The following is a 23,251-nucleotide window of genomic DNA, read 5'->3' as shown; positions in this document are numbered from 1 at the left end:
TTTCTTTCTTTCTTTCTTTCTTTCTTTCTTTCTTTCTTTCTTTCTTTCTTTCTTTCTTTCTTCTTTTCTTTCTTCTTTCTTCTTTCTCTTATGTGTGCACACAATTTTTATGGTCTTCACCTCTGATACTATTGGGCACACAATTCTGCTGAAGCCACAGTTATTTTGCAAGTCAGCGAGGACTTCTCCAGCACCGGGTTGGAGTTCCATGGGCAACTTTGCTCTAAATTCCCTCTTAAATGGAAAAAAAAAGAAAAACATGGACGGAAGGCAGAGGAGCATAAATCTTGCGAGTTGCTTTTCCGAGACCGGCCAGAACCAGCCCTTAAAGGAAGACACTGTGCGCTGCTGGCGGCTGTAGTCTTCTCATTTCGATTTCAACAAGTAGCCCCAGCCAGAGAAGCCTTAGAAGGTAAAAGGGGATCAACCAGGATGTTAATCCAGTTGTGACTTGGGTTTGGGGTGCATTTTCTTCAAAAGCTCCCCCCCACCCCAGGCTATGGGGCCCTGGGCTATGTGTTGTTGGGTGATTGAGTGCCTTTGTCCTGACGGGAGCTTTTCATTTTGTACCTTTTCACCATTGTTTTTGGCCGCAGATCAAGCCTCACATCTCCTGGTCGTGGAATTCCTTTCCGCAGGCCCCACTGCAGGCTCAGGCCTCCGCGTAACCCGAGCCGCCCCCACCTCCCAGCAGACAGCACATTAAAGGGAGGTCTGCGGGCCAGCTGCAGAGACAGGTGTTGCGCTCCCTCACTTTACACCCGCCCCCATTTATTTGTCCTAAGAATTCCTCTCCGGGGGCTGTGGAGCCCCGCCGATGGGGTCGGGCAGACTTTCTAGTTGCGGGGTGCGGGATGCCCGCGCTGCACCTGCTCGGTGGCTTAGCTCGCTGAGCCGGGCTTGCAGAGGCAGCGCGGTCCGTCCCCCCGTTAAGGAGCCAGGGGGCCGCGGGGCCGCTCCCGGTCCACCCCACGACGTGTTTACCGACTCGGATTCCAGCCCTGCTCTTTGCCGAGGGCTGACTCATGCTGCTTTCTGAGAAACTGGAGAAGTGGAGAAAATGCGGTGATTATTGTCCTTTTCTCGCCCGTGTTGCAGGGCCGTGAAAACCAGGCCGGGTGGAGTCCTATCAAATTTAAGGCCGGTAAGGGCAAATCCAGATCAATTTTTAGGGCGCGATTATCTAAATGAGAAGGGTCGGATATCGCAGGGCTTGCTGCAAGCTCTGCTGTTGCTTCGACCGTCCCTTTGGAGGGGGTCGGGATTTTCCCCGGAGAGTGAGTTTATAGGCTGAGGAGGTGCCAACCTGTGGCCTGTCTGGCCTGGATCACCATGATCCATCATGAGGTCTCCTCGTCGTGGCAACTGAGGAAGCTGGAGGCGCTTATTTCTCCTCCTAATCTGAAGTTTAGCTGTGAAAATCCCTCTTTGAGGGGCATCAGTTGTTGTTGGTGGTGGTGGTGTTGTTTTTCCACAAGCCACACCCATGTTCAAACCCTCCTGGGTCTGCTCACCTGGGCTTGGGTAATCTGGTTCTTTCTTCTCTCCTTTGCAGGATTTGAGGTGATGAGGAATGTTTTCCATAATTAGACCAAAGACTGTTGAACACAAATCAGTATTGGCCATCGTTAACGGAAGACAGCTACGTTTGCTACGTTTGTCACTTAGGGAACGTGTAATAAGTAGATCCTACCCATGGGTGAAACCATAAGATAATGAGAGGACTGTGACTTACAATACTTCCTTCCTGGCACTCAGAATTGTCTCTTTCAAGATGTTTGGATGGGACACGGGCCACATGGGAGAGAGTATCCTGTTACTGTCTTCCCAGACTCCTGGAAGCTGGTCTTTAAAGAAAATGGTGCATTCTTCATTTAAACCCTGGCAGCATGCTTGGACCCTGCCTTGCTTTCTTCTTGTAGGAAATCAGATTACCCAGGATGGTAGCAAGACTTCGGAAGTGGCCTTCCACCACCCTGTCACTTGTGGCCTTTTGAAAACACTGTGTTTCTCCCATGCTTGGAAAACCCATGCGGCCGCAGAAGGCCCAGCATTCCAACCATACACACTGCCAGACACACTCAGTGCACATGGAGTTCTTGCAGGCCTTGATGGCTACACTGTGACATTTCTTCTGTCCCTGTGCTTCCTGCTGCCCTCCTTTCTCCCTTTTCACTGGGTTAATTCCTATTTTCCTTGTAGCCCTACATCAAACCCCCCAACCTTTCCTAAGCAGTGCTAGACACTTCCTTCTCACTTGGTCTCTTTCCCACACATCATTTTGTCATCATGTGCCATGTGATTTTTTTGCTCTGATCTTTGTTTGCTTTGGATCATTTGTTTTATGTGTCTCACTAGACCATGCATTCTTTGAGGATCAGGATGGTGTCCTATTTATTCACCTTTGTGAAGGTAAGTCATTCTTCACACCCCCCACCCCCGCCTATCTTCCATGCTGCCACCTGGCAGTCCCAGATGCACATAGGTGCTCAGTTAGTCTTGGTTACATTGACGAGTGAAGACATGAGTGGATAAAGCCATACTTATGATTGATCTTAAAAGGTTTGGGAGGACCAAGGCAGTCTCTAAATCTGTGAAGGGGACAGTGAATGCGGGGCATGGAGAAGAGGAGGCTCCTAAGCCCGTCTTCTGGGACTTTGCACTAACAGACTAAAATGGACTAGTGTCACCCTTTACCCATCATCTTCCTTTCCATCTATTTACTGCTACTGTGTTCAGGAAGGGCTCACGATAAGTGCGACAATGTAAGATGTTCATAGCAATGTCATCTTACCTCCCCTAAAAATTGCTGACTATGGTCCATTTTATCTAGTAGTTCACATTTACAAGTAAAAGATTTACCTTTGCTTCTAAATAAAATGCGGATTAATATATTGGTGCACCAGAGACACATATCAAGGCGCATGGTGCTTTTCTTCTTGGGCAGAAAGTAGTTATTTTTGATCCCATGGTGTTCTTGTGCTGGTCTGTTTTATCTTTCTTCTCCCTCTGCTCATCTCACAGAGCTATAGGCAAACTATTCCAGCAATTTTCAGGAATATTCAGAACAGTCATATAGAAAGGGGTGCTATGAAATCCCAGTTTTACAGGGGAAGAAAGAGAAGCTCGGAGGTCAGTAACTTACCCAAAGGGCACAAAGCAGGCCAAGTGACAAAGCTGGATTTCAAGCCCATTCAGCCTGGGTCCAGAGTCTCTGCTGTCAACTGCCGTGATAAGCTATCTCATACTCAGAAGTGTCCACACTCTATGGAGGACAAATTATTTATAAGGAGGGAAACCGAGCAGATAATTTACTGGATCCCTTGGTAATGCTCCATAAAAGGATAAAAAGGAGAGAAAATTAATAATTTCACTTGTAGTTCCAGACCCTGGTAAACTTGTTCATGTTCATATGCTCTGTAGCTCAAACTGAATAACTGAGTACTTTCTGAAGTAAGTAACCAGTTCTATGACTTGGAAAAAAATCTCTGACTCCACTTAACTCATGCAGAGGGCCATGGCATGAGGCCTAAATGCCCAGGAGTTTAAGTCAAGATACACTTACCTAGTAAAACTATTCTTTTGTTGTTTTACTCTTTTCCTTCCTGCTTGGAGAACTTTTAAAGTTTAAAGCTATCTACAAAATGTCATTTTGTCCCTAGAAAGCCGAGGTCATAGAGATACACGTCAGCTGTCAGAAGAGCCGCAAAGGAAGGTGATATTCTTTTATAATGGTTTCTGAGAAGAGAGGCCATCAGAGTGAAATCCAGTAATCCTGCATTTCTGATTTCATGTCTACTGAGAATGCTCAAACTTGAGTGCAGACCTTGGTAGAGTACTGATTGCTGAAAGGTAGCTCTGTCTCCTGGGGGATCTGGAATGAGATCTAGTAGAAAGTTTCATTCAAGTTGAATGGAAAACATAAAAGAGAGTGTTCTATGGGACTCAGAGGTCTGGCAATGATGGATTTACTCCATGTGTGAAAGACTGGAATAAGTGTTCTTCCCACGGTTGATTTATTAATTGGTTTATTAAGAAAGTCCTCCAAGTTAATATTTCACTACCTGCTTGAATAGAGTTATAAATTCCTAAGTAGCGAGTCCACAAATCAAATACAAATGGACACTCTAGTGCCCATCAAATGATGTTTTAACATGTATCTATATGTTTAGCTATAATCTAATAATTCCCTGAGAGTATTGTGCCTACTTTGAGTAGAATGCTGCATTTCAATTTTATTTTTAAATTTAGATATTTCTAAAGATGACCTGAATTAATTTATGGGGAAATTATTACACTCCTTCTTGGAATATGCCTAAGTCTATGGCATGAAATGCACCCATTTCTGAAAGGATTCCTTTAGTAATACTCTCTCATTTTATGAGATTCCATGGCACCATAGCATGACTGAATAAATTACCTTCTGGACACAGCCTAATTTCCCATAGTCCTAATTCTGAAAGATTTTTCAGATTTTTTTTTTCAGTAGGAGAAATCTTGTAAGATTATCAAATTCATGATTTTACTGATGAACAAAATTGTACCTGAACTATCTTAAAAGTGCTTCTTTTCATTAAAAAAAAAAAAAAAACACTATAGCAAATGAAAGGCATCTATTATATAACTCCCTGGAGTGGATCCCTCTCCTGTTAACTCAAATTTTCAGGAAGCTTGAATTCCTCCAATTCCATTTTAATGCCCCCCTCCCTTTTTTTTTTCTCTCTCATTCTGTTTCAGTGGCAATGAAGAACAGCTGGCCACCATCCTCTGTGATAATAACCTTCATATAGTGGAAACTTGAATGGTTTTGGACATGGTACTCACAAAAACATCTCCTTGCACATGATGTAGCTTATTTGGTATTTCCCCCTGTAAATAGCTAGATTCCTTATAGCCAACCCTTCCAGCGACCATCAAATTTTGGCTCTGTTCAGCATAATGCAAGCATTTTCTGCCCTGTCTATTCAGGAATGTCTTCCGAGGAGGTTTCACAATCAAATTTATTGTGTTTAATTTATGACATACAATGTAAGAAGAATGGAATGCTTTTCTGCTAGGATTTGCATCGATAATGAAAGGTTACCATAGTACCGGTCTGCTTTTACCAAATTTGCCAAATTCTGAAGGGAATGCCAATTAGAAAGCGGTCATGGTTCTCGCTGCGACAGATTGAGACCAATACCTGGTGGCGAGGACCCGTGGCTGTTGGCTGGACCCTACTTCTAATTGGGAAAGAAGGCAAACTGCTAGATCGAATAGTGTTTATGAAGTGATATCAATCATTCCAAGGAATATAGCCACACCCCAAGAAAGCTGAGGAAGTGATTCAGTCTTTCTGAGGTCATCTTTTCTATTAGTATCAGGGTAGCCAAAAGTCTGAAACCGGCTCACATTTTGCTCTCTTTAGGAAAAAACAACATTGATTTTAGAGGCTTTTGTTATGGAGGCCAGGGGGATTTTCCCACTGCCGCAAAGAGGAAGCTGGGCTTGGATGGGGAAGCCAGACATTTCTTGGCCTGAGTTTCTCACTTGAATGGGATTCCAGTTTGCCCCCTCCTCACCTCGCCAACCCCCAAGCAGCTCGAGGCCCCACCTCCTCCCTTGGACCATATGGGGAAGCTGGCTCAGTGGCTGTTATTCTACGGACTCCAAGTTCACGCAGCTGTTCATTCCCTGCTTAATGCACCGGTAATTACAGCAATGTGCTCTTCTCTTTTTCCAATCGTAACTTTTTTTCTAATGGAAAATGATTTGTTTTTAACAACTTCCATGCATTTTGTTCTTTAATAAGAAAGGGTGTCTTGTGGTACTGAGGGATTGAATTCTCTATAAAAAGCCAAAGTCTCTATATCAGTTTCCAGCTCCATAGGAGGGCTCCGTGGGACTAGCCAAAATTGGGGGGGGGGGGGACTTAAGTGGGTGTAACTAACTTGATATGAATAGGTCAGTTGGGAAACAAAGCAAGCTCATCGCCTTCTGCACATGGAGGTGGTGAAAGAACATTTTTAAAAAATGCAAAACTGGGAAAAATCAAAAGTACAAATTGAGCTCTTCTTTCATGATCCAAATTCATGCTCTCACAGGATTTTTAAGACAAATATCTGAAGAGCTTTTCACTTATCTTAGTTCTATCTTTTGGAGCATGTAAATTTTCTGCTTTGATGGTTGGGTTTGGGTGGAGGACTCAAAAGATAGCAAGGGATGCTTCTTTCCCTTCAGCTATGCCAAGCTCTGGGGCACAGATCAAACACGTGTGTGTTCACATTATCATTTCATTTGTGGATAAAATATACCACCCTTGGAATCTCCGCCCTTGCAGCTCCCTAAATGGCATTGGGAATCATTGCAAGAGGATCATTTTTAAAGCAAAACTTTTCCAACTCATTAGAATACTTCGCGTTGGAGCTTTTATTAATATATATATATATATATATATATATATATATATATATATATACACACACATATGGCAACAGTTGTAGTGAAGAAAAGCAAATCAAATCCCTGTGTGTAAATGAAAATCCTAGTTCTATACAACACATAAAGCTAATTTGATCAGAAGGATAATAGCAAAATGAATGTTCCCTTTATATGAAAATTCAAAATTCAAAGAAGTTGGAAGCATGATAGACTATGCTTGCAAGTCGAATATCCCTCATTTGACATTTTAAGGATTCAGAGAATTTAAGATTTAGCTGAAGTTATAAAATAGTTACTCAGAGCCCCAAATCCTTCGGTGCTAAAATGTATCTATATCTTCGAGGGGCATTAATTTTATTACTTGCCTATTCCCTTTATGCTAATAACAGTGAGTAACAACCTGATTGTCAGAAACAACCTCTCTTCGGCTCTGCCCCTCTTATCTAGCTCCCCTTCCAGAAATCTTTTGGTTTTTCTTAGAAATTCCTTCAGAAATTTTATGACTCCAATGTGAGGAAATTTAAAATATTCATACTAGAACTTGGAAGTAAATGACTTCTAAATTTATAATAACATTGGCAAAACAATTGCTTTCCTTCGGAACCACTAGAGTCACAGCAGCAGTCAAGAAGTACTTTTGTTCTTCTGAAGTCTTTAGTTAGAAGCTCCACGTGTGGCCAACTACAGAGAGGGGGTCTGTGCTTCCTCCTCATGGACCTGGCTCATGAGTCTACATTTGATTTCACCCTCTAGGAAATCATTGTTTCCAGCTTTGTAAAAAGTAAAAATTCTATTTATTATATTTCAGCAAGCTTGGAGAATTAGGATCATCGGAATTAGTAGCAAGACTCTAATCCAGGTGTCCATTTTACCTCATATTCTATTTCTTCAGATGATTATATCAGTACCTTTGAGAAGATTTTATTTTTAAAGCTTTAAGTTATTTTGATAACCATTAGACCATCAAAACTATAAATATGGTCTGGTGAATGTCAACATAAGTAGTTATGTGATAAATAATTGTCCTCATCCTACTTACTCAGTCAGAAAATATTTTTTTTAACTTTTTCCAGCTTTATTGAGGAATAACTGACAAATTTGTATACATTGAAAGTGTACAATGTGAAGATTTGGTATACATTCTAAAGGATTACCATAATCAGGTTTATTAACACATCCATCACCTTACAGTTACCTTTCATTATATGTGTGGTAAGAATTCTTAAATAATACCTTTTCTTTTGGCAATTTTAAAGTATGCAGTAAGGTATTTTTAACTGTAGTCACCATGCTGTATGTTGGATTCACAGGACTTACTGGTTTTCTAACTGAAACTTTGTATCCTTTGACCAACATCTCCCCATTTCCTCTATCACTAGTTCCTGGCAACCACCGCAAGCAACCACCCTTTTATTCTCTGCTTCTATAAGTTCAATATTGAGTTCAATTTTTTTTTTTTTTTTTTTTTTTTTTTTTAGATTCCACATATGAATGATACCATGCAGTATTTGTCTTTCTCTGTCTGGCTTATTTCACCTAACATAATGTCCTCCTGCTTCTTCCTTCAACTTTATAGTCTTCCGAGAAGATCCGAACAATCAACAAATTAACCAAGTATACATAAAATATCAGGTGGTGATAAGTTCTATTGAGAGAAACCCAAAAGGAACTCTAGAACATGTTCCCCAGGAACAACCCAGCTTATGATGACAAATAACCTACAAATAAATGAACGTCTGAAAAGAAGGGATTGGAAAAGCAAGTCCTGGCATATTCAATCAGGGAATATTATGCAACAATGAAAATGAATGCGATACTCAATGTAACATTGTAGGTGGATCTTAGCAATGTCAATATCAGTGAAAATAAGTTCATAGATATTAAAAACATCTGATGCATTTTTCACGAAGTCAAATTCATACAACCAAACCATATACTTTTAAGGTGAAACACATAGATGTGTTTAATAATATAAAATAACTTTTTAAAGCTGTTAATATAAGATTTGGGATTGTAATTATTTTGGATGAAGGGAGAGCTTTCATGTTGCATGTTGGACTCATTCATTTAATTGTGTTATTTTGAAGGAAAACATGAAGGAAGAAAGGAAAGAAGGAAGGAAAGAAAGAAGGGAGGGAGGGAGGCCTTCTCATGAATTAATATTGAGTGTATGTCATGAACCCAGGATTATGATTAATCTGATTTTATGCTCCTGAGGTAAGGGTTGGGGAGAGTTATGGGGTAGTTGTTTGTAGTTTGTTTACTTGTTTTTTTGATAGAGTTGTTAAGGAAGTTCTCTGTAAGGAAATGACATTTGAGCAGAGACATTAATGGAGAGAAGCCTAAAGAACAAGGGTACTGCTGTAGCAGGGGGAAGGGGGAGTAAGAGAGAGGACCAGCAGCAGGAGGTGAGTCAGGGAGGTAGCAGAAGCAGGTCATCTTGGGCATTATAGGCCATGAAAAGCACTTTTACATTTACTCCAAAGGAAATGGAAGCCACTGAAAGGTTCTGAGTAGGAGTAACATCATATATTGTATATTTTGAAAGGAGCAATACATAATGCAGTAGTTGTAGTAGTTGTCCTGCTGTAGTGTGGGAATGAGTATACCAGCATTTTTCTGGCATAGTTTACATTTTGGGCTAGATAATTCTTTGCTGTAGAGGGTTTGCATGGTAGGATATCTAGCAGCATTCATGGCTTCTTATAGAGCTATAGCAACCCCAACCCACTTGTAACAACCAGAAACATCTGTAGACATTGTCAAGTGTCTCCTTGGGGCAAATTCTTTTCTGGTTGTGAATCAATGGAGGGCACCAAAGTTGGAAAAATATAAAAATATAGAAGCAGAGAGAGGAAGTAGGAAAATCTAGCTATATCCACTGGAGACCAGAGCTGTGACTAGGATAGCAGTGCGTGTTGTCCGTCCCCCTTTTCTTTTTCTATATTTTTTTTACTTTTTTATAATTCTCATTTTTTACATTTTTATAATTCTCATAAATTTTATTCAGCTTCAATGAGGTATAAATTACAAATAAAACTGTAAGATATTTTAGGTGTATGTCATACTGATTTGATACATGTAGACTTTGTGTAGAGTCTTCCCATCTAGTTAACACCGCCATCACCTCACATATTTACCTTGTGTTTGCGTGTGTGTATGTGTGTGTGTGTGTGTGTGTGTGAGAGAGAGAGAGAGAGAGAGAGAGAGAGAAAATATTGAAGTTCTACTTTCTTTGTAAATGTCAGTAATACAATACAGTGTTATCAATGATAGTCACCATGTTATGCATTAGATCCTCAGACCTTATAGCATCTTATAGCATGGCCTCCTCTTTTCTAAACACACATTTTCACAGCTTGGGTTTATACCCACATGCCTGGAATTTCTACAATTTGAGAATACTTGGAAACCCCCAAAGATGTGATGTCAAAAATTCATTCACATGCAAAACAAATATTTTCCAGGTGCTCTAGAAACGGTATATTTGAGCATGAAATCATCCATATGGAGGTTCTTTAGAACTAGATCTTAAGCTATCCATTTCTTCTTCCATTGGTTTTGTCAAGCCTGGTGACTCATTTTCTGACTCACAACCAGATGAGTTCTGAAGACCTGAAATAAGGACCTCCTCTCTGCCTTAGCTTTGGTCAATCTGAAAGTAATCTTACTGACAACACTTTTAACACAGACCCCCATATAAAGTAAATATCAGAGGCATACTGCTCATCCTTAAATGTGTACTTCTGAGGGCAAGTTTCTTTCAGAAGGCACAGGAAGCCATGACAGAGATCATCAGAGAATCAGCTTTGCACCCAAACATGGTAGGGCAGAGAGTCAGATGAGAATTGTGTTTTGTGCAGGATGTTGAGCAAAAAGACCAGGTCCTTGACATCAGTATCACAGGACTTAAGGAATATTGTAGAGCATGCAACAGCAGAGCCAGAGAGCAGAGTTGACAACAGGAGCCTTGAGTGCTTTCCCCTGAGGACTGTATTCTGTTCTCACAAAGGCCAGGCATCTGAAAGGTAGAAATGTAAACACAAGGACACTGAGCGGCCTTTGGTCTGAGAGTGAGCCACACAAGCTTCTAAGTAAACAGTTTGAGGATTTCAGAGTGGTATTAGGAAATGGTTTTATAGGAAAGACAAATCATCCAAATGCAGAAAATGCAACTCTATGGAAGCAAATCTAACTTCCTTCTCTTACAGGGATACTGTAATTAAATCTTTCAGGCCAGAGGGTTAGAAGCTCCTGCTGCTGAGGGTCTTAGCTCGTGCTCATCACTGGTGGTTTACCAGATGACATTCTATGCCAAGTCTGACATGCTAAGGTAGCCCTGCCTTGAAGAGGAGATCACAGTGCACATGGGGGAAAGAGCCTGGATGAGATTGTTTTCATCTGCAGGGCTTAATTCTTCATCCCTCATATTCAAAGCCAAAATCAAAAGCCCACACCATGCTTGATTTTTCCAAAATAATGACTAATATAACACCAAAAAGAGCTGTGTCAACACACCTTTGAGAAGTAGGTGGAAGGGCATATGTCGTCATAGCATAACAACAAGGAGTAATTATACAAATATTAAATGTTATTGCCACTAGCTAGAGTAGCTCTATGCAATGAACTGACTCAAGCACAGCTCATAGTGTGATCAAAATGCAGTTTTACCTTTATTTATCTATTGATTTATTCAGCTGCCCACTCATATTTCAAAAGTATAATTAGTGACAGTAATGCCATCTATCCTCAATGAAAACCCCAAGAAGTCCTTGAATCTTCTACTCATTCTTGGTCCTTTGGTAACTTTATATCATGCAGTCCTAATTTAGAAAAATGGAACATCCTACACAAAAGATTAATCAAAACTGTAGCTCGTTATCCACAGCAAATATAAAATCTTCCTTCCCAGCTTGGATCTGCTTCAGACTGGAAACAAAGGGAAAATGCCAGTGTAGGCAGGGCATGGAATACATCTGATGCATCTCTATTTTTTATAGTGCATCCTTCTTCCAACAGCCAGTGTCTATTTCTCAGGTCGCAGCAGTGGGGAAGACAGAGGTGGTCTTGAGCTCGGCTTTCCTTAGCATGCTTCAAGTTTTCTGGGTTTAACAAATGATTAAGGTTGAATTTTTTTTTTTTTTTTTTTTTTTTTTTTTTTTTTACTTCAAGAGTCTTCTGTACGGGTGTGCAGAACAGCCCACTCCTAAAATCCCCTCGACCTGGGTGGATGCTTTCCTCATTATGATGGTAGACTGTAAAGCTTTGTGATTCGTAGGAACATGGCATTCATTTCTATCTTCCCCCATAGGTATCCTCAGCCATCTAGTTGGCCTTGTTAGAAGGACTTGAGGGCTCCACCTTAGTTCTCTTTTCCGTGTCACATGGGTAAGTGAGACACATGTGCACTGTTACCCCAAAACTCTGGAGTATAAGCAGGTCCACCTCAGGGCAACTACACCTGTTCTCCTGCCTCAGGCTGCCGTATCCTCCTCACTCATGAGTCAAGCAGAGCCCACATTTCACACGTTTCAGAGCTATCTGCGTCATCATGTGGTCATCCCTAAGTAGGCTTGAAACAAACAGGGTATCCCCAGCCTATTTCCTAAGGTAGTTTTGAAGTATGTTCTTTTTCTATCCCCTCCGTAAAAACTTTTTTTATTCTCGAAGTTAACAAAGAGATGCAAGGATCATGCCACAGCTTCTGACCTATTTCCTTTACAAAATCTGTTTATGGTAAACGCTTTCACACATACTTCGCTATCTGATGTTAATTTTCTAAAGATCTCATTCAAGTTCTGTCAGGAAAAGCCCCCATTTTAACTTTCTGTTGAATTTGTGAAAGAAATTGTGCATACATACAATTGTAAAGAAAAGAAAGTTGATTTTCTGTGTTCTCTGTCCTTGGCCTTCCCATATGCTCATTGACACATCCACCTCTCATTTTTATTAGTTCTTTTCACCAGAAAGGATAGAACTCATGATGCCTAACACAAGACAGTGCAATCACCAGTACCACCATGACCTCAAGCAGTAGACTTTCTAAACCTTTTATCTCCACTAAAATTTTTTATCACAAGACACTTACTCAAAAGACCCACCACTGCACAAGCCAGAAGACAGCTCTTGAGTGTCCCTCTTGTGCCAGCACTGTGTAGAGTTCTAACTGCAGAAGGTGACAAAAGCAGTTCCCTGTACCAGAAGAGTTCAAGGTTTTATTCTAGTTATTTTTATTAGAATACAAAGCAATGCATGGTTTTGCCAATATGTTTGATCTAATGAAAACTTATTGTTTGTAAGAGCTGGGTATTTTATATATTTATATATATATGCAAAATGATGTTGGTCAGAACAACTAAGCTTAAGGATTGAGTGGAAGTATATGGAGTGGAACAGGGAAGAACATGCTCCTTTAAGTCACAGATAAGCCAATGTCCCCAAAAGGATCCTTGTTTACTACAAACCATGAGAATTTTTAACTCCTTGGTATTTGTATTTTCTTTCCTGACATAACATCAAAGACATGAACATTTCTACACAAACCCCCATTTGGTACAGTTCATCAGGAAGAGCTGTATCTACTACCAAGTGAATTTTATATCTATCTATCTATCTATCTATCTATCTATCTATCTATCAAGATATCAATATCATGGATTATATTATTATTATATTGTATCAATATAATGGAATATACTAAAAATCACTCTTTTAAGGAATTGTTATTTACCTTTTAATCCCTTATATCATCTTAAATTCCAGCATTAGTAACTCAGAAAATTTAGCAACCACTGGCCCATTCATTATTAGAGAAAACATTATAAGCTCATTTGGATTGACGTATTAATTGTTGATTTTAAGGTTAATGGTTGACATTAGTTTCCCTTAACCTCCCAGGATAACATTTGCATTTTATGCAAAACCCCTAAAATGTCCTTAAACCTGAAGGACTTGGTTAGATAAACAGTTGAGCAATGATAGCAAAGCCAGCTATGGAGATTTTTTGATAGAATAACTATGAGTATTAGCTAATCCCCACCCCTCACTCAAGAAACACATCTAAATCTTATGTTGGTACTTTGGGACATTGACACAAAGCATCAGCATAAAAATGAAAACCAAGGTTCTTTGAAAGATAGCTCTTGAGTGTGCCAGGGAGGGAAGGCTAGAGGCAGAAGCAGACTCCCCACTGAGCAGGGAGCCTGATGCAGGACTTGATCCCAGGACCCTGGGATCATGATCTGAACTGAAGGCAGATGCTTAACCAACTGAGCCACTCAGGTACCCCTAAGTTGTTTTTTTGTTGTTGTTGCTTTTATTTTTATTTATTTTTAGATTTATTTATTTATTCTGGGGGGAAGAGGCAGAGGGAGAGAGAATCTCCAGCAGACTCCACACCAAGCAGGGAGTCTGATGTGGGGCTCAATTCCACAACTCTGAGATCATGACCTGAGCTCAAATCAAGACTTGGATGCTCAATCTATTGAGCCACCCCAACACCCCCAGGATATTGAATTTTTAGGATATAATATTTTTAGCTTTGAGTCCATTTTCCACTTTGAGAAATTATCTCATTATGTATTGCTGAACTAGGGACAAGATGTCCAAAACTTAAAAAAAAAAAAAAAAAAAAGGGATCAAGAATGTCCAAGAATTGATAAAACTCCATCTGGTCTTGTCCCTATGATGTGGCTCCTCCCTAGAGAAAGTCCCAAGATGAACTCTCTCCTCCTTGTACTGCTTTCCCACTACAAGCTGGTAAAATGTAGGATGCCAAAAAAGGATCTGTCCTTCCTTGCCCTGCTGAACCACATCGGAACCTGCAGCAGGAGGAAAATTGTTCCTTATATATCTTAATCAAGATATTCTCCCATGATTTGAACTAAGGGGAAAAAGTTAACAAAAGCCCTACAATCAAAACAATGACTTTATATATAAAGCTCTGAATTGCCCAATCTGTTTGTTCACCATTGTCAATCCTCAGAAACCAGCCAGTGGTGGAAGCCAGCAATTCAGAATCAGGGGCTGATTGGAAAAGGATTGTTCCCATTGCCCAATAATACAGGGTCATAAAACAAACAACAGCCTGTCTTGATTTAAAATTCTGATATATGAGTCAACATGGATTTTCAAAAATACTGCAATAAAGTGTTACTTACCTTGATTAGTGAATTTTTTGAAGACTCCTTATTTTTCATCTGAAGTGAGTACATAATTCACCTCATCTTAATTCTGGATCCTAGTTTTGTTGCCATCTGAACATATCTAGATCCATAGAGGACAAAAATCAAAGCTTGCCCACAGAACCAAACAGTGTCCATCACTGGATATCTCATGGTGGATCTATAGAAGATGATGCCTTTTTTGGTAACTAGCAATACACATCTTATAATGAATGAGAACTTCGGATCCTTCTTTGTCAGACTTACTGGTCAGAAAATGGTCAGAAAGAACTGAAAGCAGGTGGCCAAATTGGCTGTAAAGACTTGAAAGGCAATTTAGATTTTACCCAGTTTATATGTATATTTAATTTAAAATATGATATATATAATACAAAATATAACATTATATACATATGTATTAACAAATTTGTGGCAGAGTAATTTTCAGAGATGAGTCAAGAGTGAAGTTTCTCTATTTCTGACCCTAATTTAGGAATTTCTTTCTTTTCTGAGCTGCTGGTGCCAAATTATCTGATAAGTATCTTATGCTGAGCACAGGCCAGAATTCTGAAGTTTTCCAGGCAATTATTTTCCAAATGAAAAGAAAAAAAAAGGAAACTAAAGATCTAAATAATTAATAGAGCATTGGATTGGCTGAAACACCCTCTCCAAATATTTGATATAGAAAAATGCTCAGAATGGAGATGTGTCAATCAAGAATTCGGAATCCATGGATGTTACCAAGGAACATTTTGGAACAGGCATGGCTGTTTTCTAGAATGACAATACAGAATAGTGAAGATGATACCACAAAAACTGCTTCTATTGTTATGCTCGTTTTTTTTTTTTTGCAAATCTACCATCCATTTAGTAATTTAAACTTTTACTATAACCATCTACTTTTTCAATATACTTATTTTTAGTAGTTATAATCGTCTCTTTAAATTTTTTTAAAGATTTTGGTTTTGAATATAGTTGATATTTTTAACTGTGATAAAAAAACACATAACATAAAATTTAGCCTCTCAACCATTTCAAAGTGTAAAGGTGAATAGCGATAAGTGTATTCATGTTGCTGTGTAACCAGTCTCAAGAACTTTTTTCATTTTATACAAATGAAACTCTATACCCATTAAACAACAACTCTTTATTTTCCTCTCCCTCTAGCCCTTTCTAACCACTGATCTAATTATTAGTTTCTTTGAATTTGAATATGCTAGATACTTCATATAAGTGAAATCATACAGTATTTACATTTTTGTGACTGGATTATTTCACTTAGTATTACGACCTCAACGACTATCCATGTTGTCAGCATGTGTCATAATTTCCTTCCTCTTTAATGCTAAATAATATTTCATTGTAGGTGTGCACCACATTTTGTTTATCCATTCATCCATTGACACTATGTTGCTACAACCTCCAGACTATTGTGAATAGTGCTGCTATGAACATGGGTATGTAAGTATGCAAGTAACACTTCCAGATTCTGTGCTCAATTCTTATGGATATATATCCAGAAGTGATATTTACGTCTTCTTTGGTGAAATATCTATTCAAATGTTTTGTCCATTTAAAAATCAAGTTCCAATGAGTTTTAGTATTTATCTTAAATGTACTTCTCAGGTTCTGGTTTCTGAATTTTGATAAGAATAGTATATTGTCTTTAGGCATGGAAGTCTTACTGATAGAAGAACAAATCAAATGGAAGATGGCCAGAACACAGAACTCAGACCGGAATAGGGAAGATAGTCCAGAGAGTATCAAAACTGAAAAGGAATCAAAAATTGAAAAGTCTTCAGTTATTATAGGAAAGGGTAGCAGCAAAGAATCAGAAGGTAGAGTTACAGAAATGTAAGAAGAAAATAAACCCATGGATTATATTAATTAATTTTTATAGTGTTATTCTTTGATATTTTTAAAGTTATATATGATACTAGATGGCAAGAGGTTGGTGGGCAGCCTGCTTTTCCTGGTCACAAGGTTTCCTGGTACAGTAGCCATAGTGGATGCTCAATAAACATTTGTTAAGTGGAAAAAGGAAGAGAGGTAGGAATAAAAGGATGAGAAAGAATGAAGGAGATAGGAAGGAATGGGGGAATAAGGCAAGAAGGAACACACAAAACTGAAGAGTGATTTCTTTGTTGAGTTTGACAAGAACACAGTTGAATTACCTTGTTAGGTAAAGTAGATCTGAAGATTTTCACAAACAATGTGGAAGAATGATCTTTCTTCTTGTAATCTATAAGTAGTGGGGATGGATGGACATTTGAGGAGAAGCTTAGGGATTAGTCCTTAGAAAACTTACAACACTTTCAAGCAGTTTCCATTCACATTTCTAAAAGAAGAAGATTGGGGGGATCCCTGGGTGGCTCAGTGGTTTAGCGCCTGCCTTTGGCCCACACATCCCAGGATCGACTCCCACGTCAGGCTCCCGGCATGGAGCCTGCTTCTCCCTCCTCCTGTGTCTCTGCCTCTCTCTCTCTCTCTCTCTGTCTATGATAAATAAATAAATCTTTAAAAAAAAAGAAGAAGATTGGTTGGAATCATTTATTCATGTGGCCATACATTTATAAAGTTGAAGGTACTCAGAGACTCCCTAATCCAATGTCTTAATTGAAGATGCAGCTGTATTGAGAGATTCTCTGCTGGCATTTCCAACATAACTCTTTTAAATCCAAACTGTAAAATATCTCTCTATTAGAATGATCAGAACTAACATTTACTTAGTGCTGATCATATGTGCAGACACCTGTTCTAATTTGTTTTCCTCTTTCTCTCTCTCTCTCACGCACACACACAAATAAAGACATTTAATACTCACAAGAACCCAAAGCACAGCCCAATTGTACAGGGGAAGAAACTAAAGAATGAAAAGATGCAGTAACCTGCTCGGTAGACCCAGAATTCCAAGTTCAGGCCAAATTGCTCCAGACATCGTGTCTACCCTGCTCCATTGCACTTGCTGCTTATATTTTACCTATTTATGTCCATGTTTGTTTTTGCTCCTAGAATGGTGGTTTTTAAATGGGAGATTCTTAGCAAGTCTGGAGACATTTTTTTTGGTGGCCATGACTTGAGGATGCTACTGTCAACTAGTGCGGAGAATTCACAGATTCTGCCAAACATCTAAAAATGAATGAGGGAGTTCCTCATAACAAGGAATTATTCAGCCACAAGCATAAATAATGCCAAGGTTGGGAGACACTAGAATATGACACACTAAAGGGCAAAAAGAATGGTGCCTTTCTATATTTGTGTCATATCTGGAACAGACTTGGATGAAAATAAATGTCTATGGTTAGAAGAAATAACTTACCAAATTTGTTAAAGGGAAGGAGTTAATAATAATTATTATTAATAATCAATAAGACACCAGTCAGCTCTAATCAATTAACTGATACCTCCATCCTGAAAATATATATATTTAGGGATATATATATACATATATATATGGATTAGCAAATATATGCACTGCCTTTTTCTGTCCCTTAACTGCATAATTCTATAGTGTGAAATTTGCCCTTGCTAGAAAACAAATCCAGATATATATGGGGTAGATTACAACACAACTGTGTTTGGATATTTTGGGGAAAAAAAGGTAAGCAACATACTAAACATGGTAGAGTTTTACAAATATGATGAATAGATGGAAATGCAATATTTGTGCCCTTTAAGACCCATTGCAAGGGAAATACACATTTATAAAATTCTACAATGAGGGAATTTTATAACTAACAATTGGGGCCAATAGCACATCATATCGTAAGAAGGAGATAAAATCTTACACTAATAACTATTGGGTATGTGCTCTTGCAAAATCCTTTGTGCTTGTAAAACAAAAGACACAAACTCGGATTCCTTAGAGTACCCCAGTCTGAAGGTCAGGTTTCTTGGTGTTGAACCAATCAACACAGAATCCTCACTAACTCAGAGAGAATAGCATCTTCTCTCTCCTTTGCTTTCACTGTCTACTAGTAAGATGCCCTGCTTGCTCTCTCCGTGGGAATGCTAAAATAAAAGTGCTACACAAAGAGTGATCGCTTCAAACAGATATCATCTCTTTCATGGACTTTCAGAAAACAGGCCGCCAAGATACACTTGTGAACTAGCTCCCTGAGGGACAGAAGTAGATGTTCTGACAATACTAGTAAGGTACCACTTGATTTAACAGGAGTCGGGGACTCTCGGAAGCCTTTAGCGCCCTGCCAGGATGCTTCTTGCTACTGAGGAGTCTCTCTGGTTCAGAACCTCTTTCTTTGTTAAATTTAACAACAGTCTTACCTCACAGACTCCTTTCACCTGTTCCATCTTCATAGGATTTTTGATAGGATTTTTCCTGTTTTCCTGAAATCAGGATCTAGGGCTCAAAGTTGGGGGCAAAGTGAGTCACAGAGAGAGTCTGCAAAAACAGGAAACACCCAACCTATTACAATCAGGTCCTCACCCAGCCTCAGTGAGCATAAGCCAACCACTAGCAGGGAGAAGGTTTCTCGGAAATAACAAAAAAAGTAATGAAACATATTATCAGGAACTGAAGGGTTTGGGATTCTCATATACTAAGCTAAGATAATAAGACAATATGTTATCTTTTGTCTTAGAAATTCTGAAAATGCCCCAAAGTAGTCTCCTCTGATCATTGTGGACTAAACAGCCCTTCAAAGGACCTCATGAGGCTATCATAGGCTCACCTGGATACCTTTTGCAATTAACCCTAAATAGAGCCATGGAAGCATCTCCATAAGGACCTGTAGTTCTGGGGAAGAGTTTCACCTTTATCTGTCCCTGAAAACACAGGTTTGAATCCCAAGCCCACTTAGTTAGCTTTTCTTTCAAATGCCCGACTGTGACATTTTCATAGGAGCATATCATTCTGAGAGTTCCCTTTATTACACTTCATTGTATTCAGATCTAACAATATGATTTCTTTTAATTTTCTGAAATCTGTGGTTTTTTTCTTAAAATAGTATTTTTATGAGAACCGTTAGTATTTCTAGTTAGAGAGGAGGACAACAATAACCAAAGGACCACATTGCAGGTATGTAAGGAAACAATATGTTTTATGTGTGTCTGATATAATTATTTTTATGATAATGCTTTTAACTGGTAATGGCAGTTTCATATCAATGATTCATATCAACGATTTGCAAGATCTGTTGCCTTTAAGTATAATCTGTCTCATAACCAGAATAAATCCCAAATAATTGTGCAGCTCACCATCACTACTGCCACAGTTGTACTGCCCCTAGCTCACTGTTCCAGCTTCCCAACTCCACCATCACTTAGTAAGGCCACTTCAATAGTCTTGATACACTACTTTCACACTTTCTCTAGTCAATTCATTCCCCATGTGGCAGCCATGTTGTTCTGATCACTCGTGGTTCTTGTGTGAAACCCTTCAAAGACCTTGACCTTTTTCCAAGAAAAAATCCAAATTTAAAAATACAACTTGCAATGTGTTTCAAGACTTGCCCCTTCCCCAGCCTCATATTTCACCCTCCACATACCTACATACTTGGCTCAGCCCTACTGGTCATCTTTTGATTCTTTCAGTTCTCCAAAAGACTGCTGCATATACTCTGTTTTCTGTGTAGGATACTCTTCTCTCTGGTTTTTGGCTTATTCACATTTACCTTTCATATTGTAACTTACATGCAACTTCTTCCAAAAGTTCTCCCTTGACCAATCCACCTCAACTATCGGTACTATATTATTCTCTTTCCAAAATGCCCTGAATTTCCCTTTAATAGCCCTTCTAATTACAAACTGAAAAATTTTAAAAGCCATTTAAAAAAACTGTTAAGATTCAAATTCTCCTGCTAGAGTTATTATCCTGAGTGCATTTGGTGCACTATAAATGCATAATACATCTTTGTTAAGTATGTGGGGAAAATGATCAAATAAATAAATTTGTGATATAACTTGTTCCTTTAATACTGAAATGGAATAAGCACATCCTAGTGCCAGCAGTATACTAAAAAGTATAATCTTTTAAATGATTTTCAATTGTCAGGCATTCTTGTCTTTCACCTCTAAATAGACATGTATAAACATGAATTACAAGCTATCAAAGCACTCATAAAATGATAATTCCAATCAGTTAGGTGACTTGTCTGCACAAGTCTGACTCACTTATATTTGAGACCTTGGTGACCCTTTAGATGAAAAGAAATAGAATATAGTGGAGGAAGTATCTGATGCTCCAGTGGGGTCATACAGGATCTGAATGAGACTGGTTGGTATCTGATGCTGGAGAAAAGTGGAGGCTGAGTAGATCTGACTGGACACATAGACACAGGAGGTGGATTTAGCCAGACACTAGATGGAAGCCTAAGAATTAATCATAAATATTGTGACACAGAATGCCAATGTTGAGTAAACAAAGGCAAAAGCCTAGACAGCATTCAGCAGGTCTGCTGGAACAGCATTTACTAGGATAAAGTAAAAGGAACGGGAGCATTAGCAGGAGGGTGGGTCCTGTGTTGCAAACTTGCAGTTAGCAGATCTAGCATTAGACTCTAAAAGAAGAACATTAAACTTTGGCCCATGAAGTTTGTAAGCACTAGCTTCCCTCTGATATGATCAGAGGTTGGAAGCAACATCAGTGTCATGTGGCAGATTTTTGGTTCCTGCCTAATTCCACAGGCTCAGCCTGTGTGGTTGCAGCAATCCCAGTTCCTACTGTGGTGTAATCAGTGGACTAGACACAAGCCATGTGGATATAATTCACGTGAACTAGTGGATGCTTAACCTAATCCACCACCTCAAAAACTCTTCCTAAACTGAGTGTCTTTAACAATTGACCATGGGTATAACCATGATCACTTTGTGAGTGGCTAATCTGCAAAGAGTCAGTCTTGGACAAGTTACTCAACTCTTGGCCATCAGTAGCCATGCATTTCCTCTTCTTTTTGGACACACAATCAGATGTTCTCATGAGGTCATTTGTGGCCATGTTACTGAGCTTTGGCCTAGAATATTGACAGAAGTGTCATACATCATTTCTAGGACTGATTTCTACAAACTCTTGGCTGTTCTTCCACCTTTCCTCATTGTCTGTTAACTGTATGGGATCTAGTGGAAAATACCAAAGGCCTAAAAGGTAAAGGAGCCATATAATTGAAGGATCCTGGTCTTGGAAAGACTGTACAAAACTAAGTCCCCTGCTAATACCCGTTGGACTTGATATGAGCAAGAAAAAAAACAACAGGGATTTATTAAACCATTGGTATTTAGGGAGGGGTATATTGCAGCAGCTAATGTTATATAACCTGATGAATAAATATATAAAATAAGAACTACATCATCAGAAAGAAGTAGAGAGCTAAGATAGAACTGAAGCACATGAAAGATCGAAGCCCACTTTTTGCAGATGAACAGATTCTATGGGACAAAAACACTGTTAGTGTTGTTCAAACACCTGCATCTCACACTTCCTTCTTAATCCCTCCAAGGCAGAGAACAAATCTTATTGAGTTTTGCAGCCTCAGCACTTCACAGGAGAAGTTTCAGCAATGTAAGTTGAGAGTACTCACTCAGAAGCATTTGCAAGTATCAGTGTCGACTGGTTTTGGAATGGGTAAGATACTAAGTGAGGTAACTGGGAGAGAAAAGAGAAAAGAGAAAGATGTTTCTATGTGAAAAATTAAAATAGAATGATATAATTGATATTAAGTAGATGGTTCCTCTGTAATGGGGTTAGAAGTCAGGGAAGGCATCAAACAGAAGGCGACCCCTGAGTAAACAAAAGGAGCCAAAAGCCCTGAGAAGAATATTTTTAGTGGAGGCAGCAATATTGCAAAGGTCCTAAGGCAGAGACAAACTTGGCAAGTTTGTTTACTCAAAAACCATCTAGTTAACATCAATTATATCATTCCATTTTAATTTTTCACATAGAATTTACCACTTTGTGTGTGTATGTGTGTGTTTATTGTTTTCTGTCACCTAAAATGTAAGCTCCATTAGTGTTAGGAGCTTTCCTATCTTTTCCTTTCAATATCCCTGGTGTCTAGAATATTGCCTGGTGATAATAAATATTTGTTGAATAACTATGTGAAACTATGTCAGGGAACTTTGCTCCTGCTCAGCTGACAGTGGAGATCTAACATCAGGCTGAAGAATCTGGACTTTATCCTGTAGGTGATGGGGGTTCAAAAGAATTGTAATCCAGAGAGTGACATGATAAGAGCTGCATTTTAAAAATGTACTCTGGGAGCCGAATGGAAGATAGATTGTAGAAAGCAGAGCTGGAGGCATGGTAATTAGTTAAAAGATGATAATAATAGCCCAGACAAAAGATTAAACAATAAGAATATCAGTGAGAAAGAAAGTGGAACATAATGCGAGTGGCTGAGGAAAGAAAAACAATAGCCTCCTTAGGACTCATCGGGTGTGGTGAACAGTGTATAGGAAAGAAGGGAAAATGAAGCCCAGGCTTTTACTTGGATAATTATGGATGTAGGTGTGCTGGATGGGGAACAAGTTTGAGAGAACACAATAATGGATTCAACTCAAACAGTCTGAGTAAAAGTGCTAGCAGGACATGTAGTTTGAGGTGGGAAAAGGCAGTTAAAGATGTGAAGTTGAAACGGAGAAAATAGATAAGAACTGAAGGTAAAAATTTGTGAGTCATCTGCCTGGAGGTGGTAATGAAGTACTGGGCAGGGATG

At 39.1% G+C, this 23,251-nt stretch overlaps 1 long non-coding RNA gene across 1 annotated transcript in view; it reads left to right on the top strand.

Annotated features, from left to right (window-relative positions):
- The first annotated feature begins 1,563 nt into the window (after nt 1-1,563).
- LOC140616092 (uncharacterized) overlaps nt 1,564-23,251 on the top strand; it is a 65,055-nt gene continuing 43,367 nt past the window's right edge. Inside the window, exons 1-2 of the long non-coding RNA XR_012016622.1 lie at nt 1,564-5,688; nt 15,949-16,039. This is a non-coding gene — a long non-coding RNA (uncharacterized lncRNA). The remainder of the gene's footprint in view (nt 5,689-15,948; nt 16,040-23,251) is intronic.

The sequence above is a fragment of the Canis lupus genome, chromosome 24 (assembly GCF_048164855.1).
Source record: "Canis lupus baileyi chromosome 24, mCanLup2.hap1, whole genome shotgun sequence".
Classification (NCBI taxonomy): domain Eukaryota; kingdom Metazoa; phylum Chordata; class Mammalia; order Carnivora; family Canidae; genus Canis; species Canis lupus.
This window is presented reverse-complemented; position numbering and strand designations above follow the sequence as displayed.